The following is a 13225-nucleotide window of genomic DNA, read 5'->3' on the forward strand; positions in this document are numbered from 1 at the left end:
GTAGTGGTAAATATGTATTTCAAGAAGAAGGAGGAACACAGGGTGACATACAAGAGTGGAGGAAAGTGCACACAGTTGGATTACGTCTTAAGCAGGGGATGCAACCTGAAAGCGATTCGTGACTGTAAGGTGGTGGCACGGGAGAGTGTACCTCGACAGCATCAATTGGTGCTCTGTAGGATGACTTTAGAGGTGAGGTTGAGGAAGAGAGTGAGGGCTGAACCAAGGACCAGATGGTGGAAGCTGAAGGAGGAAGACTGTTGCGTGAAATTTCGGGAGGAGGTTAGACAGGCGTTGGATGGTGGTAAAGATGGGTGGATGATTGGGCAACTACAGCAGAAGTGGTGAGGGAGATAGCTCGGAAGGTACTTGGTGTGACATCTGGACAGAGGAAGGAAGATAAGGAGACTTGGTGGTGGAATGAGGAAGTACACGAAAGTATAAGGAAGAAGGGGTTGGCGAAAAGGAAGTGGGATAGTCAGAGAGACGAAGAAAGTAGGCAGGAGTACAAGGAGTGGCGGCGAAAGGCAAAAAGAGAGGTGGCAAAGGCCAAGGAAAAGGCATATGACGAGCTGTGTGAGAAGTTGGATACAAAAGAAGGGGAAAAGGATTTATACCGATTGGCAAGACAGAGGGTCCGAGCTGGGAAGGATGTGCTGCAGGTTAGGGTGATAAAGGACGCAAATGGGGAATGTGCTGACGAGCGAGGAGAGTGTGTTGAGAAGGTGGATGGAGTACTTTGAGGAGCTGATGAATGAAGAAAATGAGAGAGAGAGAAGGTTGGAAGAGTTGGAGATAGTGAATCTGGAAGTAGGGTGGATCAGTAAGGATGAAGTGAGGACTGCTATGAAGAAGCTGAAAAGTGGAAAGGTGGTTGGCCCAGATGGTATACCAGTGGAGGCATGGAAGTGCTTAGGAGAGATGGCAGTTGGGTTGTTAACCAGATTGTTTAATAAAGTCTTGGAAAGTGAGAGGATGCCTGAGGAGTGGAGATTAAGTGTACTGGTTCTGATTTTCAAGAATAAGGGTGATGTGCAGAGCTGTGGAAATTACAGAGGGATAAAGTTGTTAAGCCACACCATGAAGGTGTGGGAAAGAGTAGTGGAAGCTAGGTTGAGAGGAGAGGTGACTATCTGTGATCAGCAATATGGGTTTATGCCAGGAAAGAGCACCACTGATGCAATGTTTGCTTTGAGAATGTTGATGGAGAATTATCGGGAAGGCCAGAAGGAGTTAAATTGTGTGTTTGTGGATTTAGAGAAAGCTTATGATAGAGTGCCAAGAGAGGAGTTGTGGCATTGTATGAGGAAGTCAGGAGTGGTGGAGAAGTATGTGAGGATCGTGCAGGATATGTATGAGGACAGTGTGACAGCGGTGAGGTGTGCGGTATGAATGACGGACCGGTTTAAGGTAAAAGTGGGATTGCACCAGCCACCAAGGATCGACTCTGAGCCCTTTCCTGTTTGCAATGGTGATGGACAGGTTGACGGACGAGATCAGACTGGAGTCTCCATTGACTATGATGTTCGCCGATGACATCATGATCTGTAGGGAGAGTAGGGAGCAGGCTGAGGCGAGCCTCGAGAGGTGGAGCTACGCACTGGAGAGAAGGGGAATGATCGTCAGTCGGAGTAAGACGGAGTACATGTGCGTAAATGAGAGGGAGGGTGGTGGTATGCTGCGGTTGCAAGGAGTTGAGGTGGGGAAGGTGGATGGGTTTAAATACTTGGGATCAACTGTCCAATGTAACGGAGAGTGTGGGAGAGAAGTGAAAAAGAGAATGCAGGCAGGATGGAGTGGTTGGAGAAGAGTTTCAGGAGTGATTTGTGACAGAAGGGTAGCTGCTAGAGTGAAGGGGAAAGTATATGAGACGGTAATGAGACCAGCTATGTTGTATGGGTTGGAGGCGGTGGCACTAACAAAAAGACAGGAAGCGGAGCTGGAGGTGGCAGAGTTAAAGATGCTGCGATTCTCGTTGGGAGTGAAGAGGATGGATAGGATAAGAAATGAGTATATTAGAGGGACAGCGCAGGTAGGACGGTTTGGAGACAAAGTGAGAGAGGCGAGATTGAGATGGTTTGGGCATGTGCACACGAGGGAAGCGGAGTATATCGGGCGAAGGATGTTGAAGATGGAGCCGCCAGGCAGAAGGAGAAGAGGAAGGCCAAAGAAGAGATTCATGGATACGGTGAGGGCGGACATGCGGGTGGTTGGAGTGTCAATGGAAGATGTGAAGGATAGAGCGAAATGGAGACGGTTGATCCGCTGTGGCGACCCCTAACGGGAGCTCGCCGAAAGAAGAAGAAGAATAAGATTCTTATGGGTATTTTACCATGTCCAATGTCACTTTGTTCTCAGTACTACCAGAACTTGCACACCATTAACATGTTGTTATTTTCTTTACAGTTGGAGATAGGCAGGCTTCCTGCCAAATATCTACCAGATGTAGTGTATCGAGCAGTGTGCTAGGTGTTCTTGTTGATCGTTGTTGCATGGCTATTACCACTGTGTACACTGTATTTTCAGATCGCTCGAAACTTCCACAGTTTGAAAGCAGTAGTATAGTAGCCAGCCATGGATTCTGTATCAATTATCAAGCGTAAAAGAGAGAGCAAAGACACAGCCAAGCTCTCTTGTTTGTTTTTGTCAGAGCAGTTCAGGTGACCTCCGCACAGCATCCACAGAAGGAATAAACAGAACAAGGACAGTTGCTGATCAGAGGTGAAAACTGGATGACACCACCAATGTAGACATCCTTGAGAGACTTGAGGTGCTTTCAGAGGAAGAATTCCATGCAATGGAACACAGGTGGCACAAAACCTGCAACTCCACATTCACCTCTGAAAGCAAGCTAAGCAGACTGAAGAAACAGCGCCAGTCATTATCACAGCTAGCATCCCATCATGGTCTTGATCCACAGCAGCAGTACCTGGTATCAAATGTGAAGCAGCGACTGGTTGATGTAAATGTACAGTTCTATGATACTCTCAGAAAGTACGACTCAAAAACCTTTGCCAATATGTACAAGGCGGCAATTTCAACTCAGCAGAGTGCACAGAAATCCATCAAGGCTGACAGAAAGTTGATGCAGCGGCTACTTAACTGCTGGCCGGTCAGTTGAAATGGAGTCTATCCTGAAGCATGAGCTTGCACCAGTGCCACTGTCTTTGGCAAAGCTCGGAGGTCAGATGAACTCAACCCCAAAGGGAGAGCTGGTCAGTATCTTAATGGCTGGAATAAGTGTACCCTCAGATGTTCCAGAAGCTGATATGAAGACATGTGTGCTGATTGATGGTCATGCACTCATCCAGACACTTGGGAAGCCCCATTGTTGCTAGACATTTGGCAACTATGCTGATTTATTTATGCGCACTGTGACGAACCACTTTGGTGAACACACAACAAGAGTTGACGTAGTTTGACCGCTACACTGGAGATGAGTCAATCAAGGCTGTGACTCGAGCAAAGAGAATGGGCAAGAAGAAACCGATTCGCAAGATCATTGATGGGCCAGATGTCCCCCTACCCCAGGTTTGGAGCAATTTCATCGCCTCAGATGTGAACAAGGCAGATCCTACAAGGTTCCTTTCTGACATGATCATGCAGAAGAGCGAAGATCTCCCTGAAAGATGTGAAGTGGTAACAGGAGGTGGATTCTCCAATGCTACCGATGCCAGATCAACAAGAAGGGAAAACAGTCAGACTTCATGGCAACCACGAAGAGGCTGATACAAGGCTGATACTCCATTCATGTGAGGTAGTCAGTGAAGGATATGAAAGGTTGGTGTTCATGTGCAGTGACACAGATGTTTTGCTGCTTCTCCTACACTTCATGCCAACAAGAACAGCTCAAGTATGGATGGTTTCTGGAACATCAAAGAAGCAGAAGTGCTCCCCAATACATGCTGTATCAGACAAACTGCCACCACCTGTTAGGGAAAACTTGCTGAGTTTCCATGCACTAATAGGTTGTGACACAACCTCAGCCTTCAGTGGCCATGGGAAGAAGACGTGCTGGAAAACTTTCCAGAGTCAGCCACTCCTAGTCAGTGGAATTGGTCGCGATGGAGAACTCGTCCAAGTTGAGCAGTTTTATGTCATCTGTATGGCATTCCTGCACAGCCAAGTGTGGATCAAGCCAGATTCCATGTGTTTGGTAAATCCAATAAGGGCCTTGATTTGTTGCCTCCAACCAAAGATGCCCTGGATCTGCACAGTAAACGTGCCAATTACCAGGCAAAGATCTGGTTGCAAGCACATCGAGAATGCATCAGGATACCATCCCCTGTGGACACCGCTGCTTGGATGAAGGAGAAGACTTGCCTGGTACCTATCTGGACAAGACTGCCCCCAATTCCAAATGCCTGCCTTCAGCTGATGACCTGTGGGTGAAAATTCAAATGCCAAACAGCTCGGTGCACTTGCTTTAAAAAAGAACTGAAGTGCACTTCTGCATGTGGCTGTGATGCGGTAGAATATTGTAACCCAGCTGGGCAAGAGATTTTCTATAAAACATGCACATAGTGTTGTGGGCCGGGGTTCGGCGGCGATAAACGACCACCAGGGGGAACGGTAGGGTCGTCTCCACCGAACACCCCGGAATTTAGGTCGTGACTCTGGGATAAGTCCGAAAGGTCACAGGTCCCTTCGCGAACCCAGGTCGCCAATATTTATACAGCGTGGGGTAGGGTTAATTGCCTAACTTCAATATACCTAAGTACCCACGTCATCAAGTTACCGGGGAAGTCACACCCTCGACGGACTCTGTCGAACCGGGTTGCTCAAGCGACCTCGGTCCGGTGTAACCGAGCGGAATGACCAGAGTCCATCGGTCCAAACGACAACTTACGGCACACAGCCTCCCTAATTCTCAATACACACTGTGCTGGCTCAATGGTAGAAATGACAGGCAACGAACTGGAACATTTAACAGATATTTATTCACACTAGGGATGAAGACACAGAGCAGAGTTATCCGAATATGAGAAATGCAATTTACAATGTACAAGGCACCTAAACAGTTTCTACTTACAGGACGGTGACACACACACACACACACACACACACACGCACACACACACACACACACACACACACACACACACACACACACACACACACACACACACACACACACACACACATACACACACACGAAATAGACCCCATGGATCTTTATTCGGCCCCTCAGCCCAGAGGTAAGGCGAGCTAGAGGAACAGAGCCTGGCCGGGTACCTTCCCGCCTCGTGCGGTCACAACGGTCTCCAACCACCACGGTGGGACTCGAATCCACCTTCCGAAATTCACGGGTCCATGACCCTGGCTGCTCGGCTACCACCGCCACGAGGAGCTACCGCGAAGGACCGCAGACCACGACCGAGAACAAGCCACCGCACGAGACCAGAAGCAATCGGCTTCGATGACTGCAGGACACTAGTCCTGACAGCCACTCTACTCTTCTTGCCAGGTCTGAGCGATTTCTTCCCCTCCCACTCGCCTCCTGGTTGGACGAGGGGTTGTCGAGGGGCGACTAGTGGCCTCCCCTCATTGGTCGGGCCGAACACTCCATCTGGCTAAGGCAAAGCCGGCCCTGAGGAGCTGAGCCTCCTGATTGGACGGGGTGTCTCGGGGGGGGGGGGTTGTTTGGGGCGTTTGAGGCCTGCCCCCCGAAGAGGCTCTGTCGTAGCTTTTGGCACTCTGGCTTCCCATTGGCTGGAGGAAACGCTCCATGCCCTTCCTCGGAGCGGAGCCTCGATCTGACACGATGGAGGCTCCGCCCACACCTTCAGCCAAAAACACGTGGGCAATGGAGTAGGTGCTTTGAAGAAGTGAAGGGGATTTGTTGTAAAAAAAAACAACTAACTGTATAGAAACTTCATAGCGCACACATGTAATTTCCGTTATACATATGGGATGGGACCCGAATAGTCCGGGAGCCCATGGAGATTTGTTTAGCATTGCGAGTACAAAAGGTTTGAGGCTTGGAATATGATGGGATACAACATGGGACCCTCAAACGGGCATTGTTAAGTTTCATCTCCCGTACCATTCCTGGGGGCGACCACTTAAAGTACCCCCAAATTCAAGTTTAATTAGCATGATTGAGTATATGGATGAAACCAGTGCCAAAATGTTCTCCTAGAAGGGAGAAATAAAGATCCACCATTCTTAAGTGTCAACTCTTGTATTTAGCCTACTTAAGAACGCCCCTAATTAGCGCTAATTACCACATTAATTAGCATGATTGAGTGCAAAAATGAGACTTGCACCAAAATATCCAGTAGGGTACCCTGACTAAGTTTCGGCCATTCTTAAGTGTCAAATCCTGTACCAAGTCCAATTAAGAATGGGTCAAAAGTCAGGATCAGTACTGCTGGGGGGGGGGGGTAATTTGCATAATTAGGTACATGAATGAAACCAGCGCTAAGTTGCTCATCTTTGGGGTGAAAATCAATATCCGCCATTCTTAAGTGTCAACTCCTGTCCTTAGTCAACTTAAGATCACCCCTAATTAGTGCTCATTACCACGTTAATTAGCATGATTGAGTACAAAGATGGAATTCAGGCCAAAATGTCTATCAGACCACCCTGTCCATGGATTGGCCATTCTTAAGTGTCAACTCCTGCACCTAGTCCACTTAAGAACGGGTCAAATGTGATCATCTCATCCTTTATCATGTTTACAAAAACATTTTTTAATCCACAATATCTGTCTCTAAGCCTGAGATCATTTAATCGATTTACCGGTACTTTAATTTACGCCATGTCCTAATTAAACCTGGTAACACAAGAAATTTCATTTTGCTGATTGCAAAAACAAAATGTTTCCTTTAAAAAACCTTTCCCGACATTGTTCTATCCCAAATAATATTGCCTTTTCAGATAAGTGACAATGGATACGCAAGACCCTGATTGGTCTCCTAACATTGCCAGGACTGAGACCCCAAGCCCAGTTCCGACACCTCAGAGACGCTGTATCCTTCATATCCATCAGAGTTCGGGAAAGAGGCCATGCCTTGAAGTGTTACCATTCGGTCAACAACAATGGGCCACAATACAAAAAGCTGCATCAAACAGGCGTAAAAAACGAAATTTCGAGATTTCAGTCTACCGCGATGTCGTTCTTCATCTACCTGAAAGCCCAGGAGAAAAGGATGGATATCATGTGAGCTGTTTTCAAAACTTTACTGCAGTTTCAGCCAGCCTAGTCACCTGTCGACATTGGTGACACTGCGAGTACCTCTACGACAACACATTTACGTTCTGCAACCGCAACCTCAGATGAAAAGCCATCCACTTCCGGTATATTTCCACCGCAATGTTTGTTTTGTGGTAACACAAAAAAGCGCAAAAAGGGTGGGCTTGAAGTTGCTGGCGCTTGCGAAACTCTCGAGGCGAGCCAAAGCATTCAGGAGGCGGCTTTGGTAGTAAATGATGCTAAAATCTTGTCTAAAATCAGTGGCATTGACCTCGTTGCCAAGGAAGTGAAATATCATCACTCTTGCAAGAGTTCGTTTCTGATGTCGGCAAACAGAGTACACGATCGTGACAGGAAGAGTGCCGAAAGTCTATCAATCAGTACCACCAACCTGTCAGCTGTTGATGATATTCAAGCATATGTTGAGCAATCTGTCCTCAGAAACAAAAGGCCCAAACTCCTTACATCCGTGTATGCGAGGTATTTGGACTTGTGCAATATATCATCAGAAATTCCTCGAAATAACGCTCAAAGCCTAATGCGGAATTTGAAGGGAAAATTTGGTGACAAACTTAAATTTCAAACTCCACTCGGAAAGAAATTAGGATTGATAATGTACAGTTCTGAAATGTCTGATGACGCAGTACGTGTCGCATATGACTATGCCTCCGATGATGAACAAATTGTGACTAAGGCCGCTCTGCTACTCAGGAAACAACTACTTGATGTTCAAAAAAAGGATTTGCCCAAAAATCCTACTTTAGATGACCTGAAGGGAGGTAATGTATCCTCCCCCCCACCACCTCTGTTATCTACTTTCTTCACCACCTTGTACTGTGGACAAAATCCCACAAAATGTTACGATCATGTCATGCGCCGCGTTAAATCATCCTGTGATGATGCCCTCTTCATTACGAGGAGAGGTAAAGTCAAACCAGCAAAGCAAGTGGCACTGGGTGTCGCTTTGAAATCTGTCACAGGTAGCAAAAAGGTTGTGCAGGTGTTAATCGATTTGGGCACTGCATAAATTACAACAGCTTAGAGGAATTGGAAACAGAAACAGCAGAGCAACTTCAAGAAAGGTGACTGTCCTGTCCTGATGGAACCATCAAAGACAAGCCAATGGGTGTTGCATTTGATAACTTCGATGAGTTGACAAATACATTATCTGGTGCAGACACACTACATGATACAATGGGAATAATGTATCAGAATGTACCAGATGAATCAGAAGAAACAAGGTCAGTTTAACCAAGCGAGTCCGTCTCATTGCCTCCAATAGTCCCTAGCACCAGGAAGGGTCGAAAACGATCACTGGAGCAACAAGAGGTATCACTGGAACCCTATCGTAAAAAAACAAAAATGACAGTTTTCAGTTACAAGCACGAAGGTGTCTTCAACCTGTCAGTGGTGTCAGTGGTGCTGCAAGAAACTTGGACCTGATGTGGATGATGAGTCATGCTCTAGATGTAGGCAAGGTTCCAATGTGGGTCGGGTATAATGCCAAAAACTACGAAAACAAGCTGCCAAAACAAGAGGTCTGATACATGCCCAACCTGAGACAGCCAATCACTTGTCTTGATGTCATACAAGAGACGCTCATCACAGCCCAAAGATGTGCCAAAGAGTGTGAGCAGAAATTTGGAATTGTCACGTATGACCTGAATGCGGCAAAACCTGCCATGCAGATTCAAGCCACAGAAAAGCCCCAGTTTTATGACGTCTTCATAATGCCAGGTGTGTTTCACATTGAGATGGCATTTTTTAAAGCGGTCGGGAAGATCATCTCTGATTCAGGAGGACCTGACATGCTAACTGATACTGACGTCCTTGCCCCAGGGTCACTGAACGGCTTCCTATCAGGAAAACATTTTAATCGCTGCAAAAGGTTGCATCCAATACTAGTCCTTGCCTTTGAGATCCTCCACTTTTTGGCATTCATGAAGATCTACGAGGAAAAGGATCGACTGGAGCAGCGTTTCTCAACCTTTTTACCCTTGTGGAACCCTTGAAATAGTTTTCATGTCTCAGGGAACCCCTGCATAAAAATTATTACATACCATTATTAATATCTAGCTCTTTTATATTTTATCATAGTTCACGTGGTCAATATAATATATTTTTTTTCGGATACCTGGTTTAAGGAAAAAATGACCCCCTTTTTGTCAAATTTATTGGCAATGGAAAAAAAAGCATACTGCTCGTTTATGAGACCTCACACCGAGGTTTTAATTCACAAAAAAAAACTTAAAAAAACAAAACAAAACACACCTTATGTAACTTGATAAACAAAACTTAAACAAATAAAGCTGAAGCAATAAAGGTAAACACAGAGAGAGAGAGAGAGAGAGAGAGAGAGAGAGAGAGAGAGAGAGAGAGAGAGAGAGAGAGAGAGAGAGAGAGAGAGAGAGAGAGAGAGACTGACTGACTGACTGACTGACTGACTGACTGACTTCGCGCTAGGAAGCACAGAGAAGATTGATGGACACCGACCGTGCATGCGTTCCGTACTTGAGTCAGTCACTCAATGATACTCAATGATATACACATAGCAATCGTCATGTTGTATCACTGTAGCAAGTTTCAGTCACCCTTGTGGATGGATGTTTGTACTGGAGCCAAGAATAACCGTAGATATATCAGCATTACTGCCATCTATGAGTTACTTGGACCTCAGATATGTGCAGCATTGCCGGGATTCAACGCGTTCACAGGCAGTGACTACACTGCGGCATTTGTTCGCAAAGGCAAAGTCAAACCATTTGCTAAGCTGGAAAAGAATAAAGAGGCACAGAAAGCATTCCAAAGCTTGGCGACTGAAACAGAACTGAGTCAAAAAACTCGAAAGACCCTGCAAACTTTCACCACAATCATGTATGGTGCAAAGGACCCCAGCAAGGTGACACTCAATGGTTAACGGTACAAGGTGTTTGAAAAGCGCTATGGACCAAAGTCGACAGCAAAGAACCCCTTGGAGAAACTTAAGGGCATAAACGCAAGTGCCATTCCACCATGTGAGGCAGAGCTCATTATGCATATGAAACGTGCATCATTTGTTGCTCACATGTGGCTGAATGTTGATGTCGCTGAAATCCAACAGCACCCTACGGAATGAAATTGTTGGGACTTTGACAATGGGTATTATCAGCCAATTTGGCATGAATGGCCACAGATGCCAGACACGCTGGTTCCAGAGGAAGATGAGCTCAATGGTGATGAAAGTATCGAAGAGGAGAACATGACCGTCTCATCGGATGACGAGTCAGACTGGACAGATGATTAAGGAACACGATGCACAACAACCAGTTGCTACCTGTGACTTCTTTAATGTCATCAATTTAATCAAACTACAGTTAGAAATAACTCCATTAGTAATTTCATATAATTAATAGTGATCATTACAACTCAGTACCAATTATCAGCAGTGATTATCGCATTTTCGTCCATGTTGTAATTTTGTTTCAAATTTTATTAAACTGTTTTCGCATATATAATGTATATTGTTCATTCATTTTATCCCCGTTCTTTAGTGGACTAGGTACAGGAGTTGACACTTAAGAATGGCCAATCTGTGGACAGGGTGGTCTGATAGACATTTTGGCCTGAATTCCATCTTTGTACTCAATCATGCTAATTAACGTGGTAATTAGCGCTAATTAGGAGCGATCTTAAGTCGACTAAGGACAGGAGTTGACACTTAAGAATGGCGGATCTTTATTTCTACCTTCTAGGAGAACATTTTGGCATTGGTTTCATTCATATACTCAATCATGCTAATTAAACTTGAATTTGGGGGTACTTTAAGTGGTTGCCCCCAGGAATGGTATGGGAGATGAAACTTAACAATGCCCGTTTGAGGGTCCCATGTTGTATCCCATCATATTCCAAGCCTCAAACCTTTTGTACTCGCAATGCTAAACAAATCTCCATGGTCTCCCAGACTATAACTATAACACATACTTATCAAGATAACTGAGCTACGGGGACTGCTGTCTGTCTGTGTGCAAATGGCTTCCAGATTCGTAACAATAGTACATTTTAGCGAACATTGAAATTATTGTTGAACTAATCTACAGTAACCTAAGACATAACATTTCATTTTCTCAGCTTGGTTCACTGCCAGTGAGAAACTTGATTACCATAATAGGTACTCAGACTACTGCATTTCGAAACTGCAGTTTTATGTTACATTGTGTTGTGCATTGATGTAAATTCAAAAGTTTACATGATGTTTTTGTTGTCTGTGTATGAAAATATGAAACAGAAAAATGCATAAAGATAATGGCACCAAAAATGTTTTAACTCTGCCAAAGTAAAGGAAAATCATCATTTTGTCATTTTTTGCCAATTTTAGCTTGATGAACTTGAAAATGACCTAAAAATTGAGAATCCAGGGTGGCATCCACCCACACCTTTTTCTTTATCCAATGACTCATTGATCTGACATGGATGCCTGCTATTAACACGTGATGCCCCAAAAAGTGTAATATTCCATGTTGGCTGGCCTATTATGAGGGGCGGAGAATAAAAATAATATAAAATTATAACTAGTCTGTGGAGAAAAGGTCAGGTCAGGTCAGATATGGAAGCATGCGTCGGAGCAGCGCGTTGCTGCGTCCACTTTCCGCCAGTACTCGAGGGGTCTCCGTCTGGCCATCCCCCAGGCAGATGCCAGGCCCATCCCCATCTCCTTGAGATGCTGGTCAACCTGCCGCAACCATGAGGCACGTAGTCGGCCCATTGGCCTCCTCCACTCACGAGCCTCCTTCGCTGAGAGAATCTGGTGAGCAGGATCAGCATCAGGAAAACGAGTCACAATATCCATACAGCCGCAGCTGACGCTCACAGACTATGCAGGTAACAAATCTCATTTGAGTCTCTCTCAGCAACTGCTCGTTGGACACAAAGTCTGACCGGCGATTGCCAAGGATTCACCGAAGAGATCTGGTACCAAAGGAATTGTCTCCCATCTCAGATTCCTGGTCAGAGTCCAAGACACATCCAGAGAGGAAGACTTGGACTTTTGTCCCCCTCCACAGGTACTGACAGTGCCACAACCCCATGATCCAGTGAATCCATCACTCCCTAGGCCCAACCCAGACACCTATTGACCTTTGGCTCTCAGCCAGCAGAGACATGAATATCACTGCCAAAGTAAGTGAATCTCTCCATGACCTCAACATCCTCACCACAAACAGGTACAAGATAGCAGCATCCAGGATGTCATTGAAGGCCTGGATCTTAGTTTTGCCCAGGAAACCCGTAATCCCAGCGGCTCCCACTCCTCATTCAGCACCTCGAGGGCCCCCAAAAGGATATCCAGAGTCTCTGCAAAGATGACTGCATCCTCTACGAAATCAAGGTCAGAGATCTTGACATTCCCAAATGATGCAACTTGATCTCGCTGACATCCTCTCCAGAATCCGGCCGATGCAAGCGCTGAAAAGTGTGGTGGCCAGTACACACACCTGATGAACTCTCGTAACAACTGGAAATAACTCAGAGATGTTATCACCATATCTCACAGCACTCTCAGTATCAGAGTATAGTTCAAACATCAGATTGATCAGTTTTGGTGGCAGTCTATGAAGACCAAGAATCCTCCAGAGGGCATCCCTGTTCACTGAATCAAATGCTTTGCAGAGATCAACATAGGCTGCAAGCAGCCCCTGCCGAAACTCTCGTCTGTGTTCGATGAGGACCCTAAGGGCAAGGATATAGTCAGTCATTGACCTTTTGTGTAAGCCTGACTGCTCTGGATGCTGGTGCTCAAACAGATGGTGGCGAACCCTATCAAGAATTAAACGAGCAAATACCTTGCCCGGCACTGATAATAGTGTCACTTCTCGGTAGGTGGTGCAGTCCGGGCGATCACCCTTCCCTTTCCAGAGAGGGACAGCAAGGCCCCTCTTCCAGTCAGTTAGGATGATGCCTGTGTTCCAGGCAGAGCACAGAACTGCATGCAACGACACAAGTGGAGCATTTCCACCAGCCTTGAGAAGTTCAGCATGAATGCCACATATCCCT

At 45.8% G+C, this 13225-nt stretch overlaps 1 protein-coding gene and 1 pseudogene across 5 annotated transcripts in view; both read left to right on the forward strand.

Moving 5' to 3' along the window:
* The window catches only part of LOC147025695 (xanthine dehydrogenase/oxidase-like), a 400539-nt gene that overhangs the window by 54239 nt on the left and 333075 nt on the right, over positions 1-13225 (forward strand). The gene's annotated exons all lie outside the window — the stretch shown is intronic.
* LOC147025696 (uncharacterized) lies at positions 6429-10774 on the forward strand (annotated as a pseudogene).

The sequence above is a fragment of the Eptatretus burgeri genome, chromosome 5, assembly GCF_056783735.1.
Source record: "Eptatretus burgeri isolate ZD-2024b chromosome 5, Ebu_testis_v1, whole genome shotgun sequence".
Classification (NCBI taxonomy): Eukaryota; Metazoa; Chordata; class Myxini; order Myxiniformes; family Myxinidae; genus Eptatretus; species Eptatretus burgeri.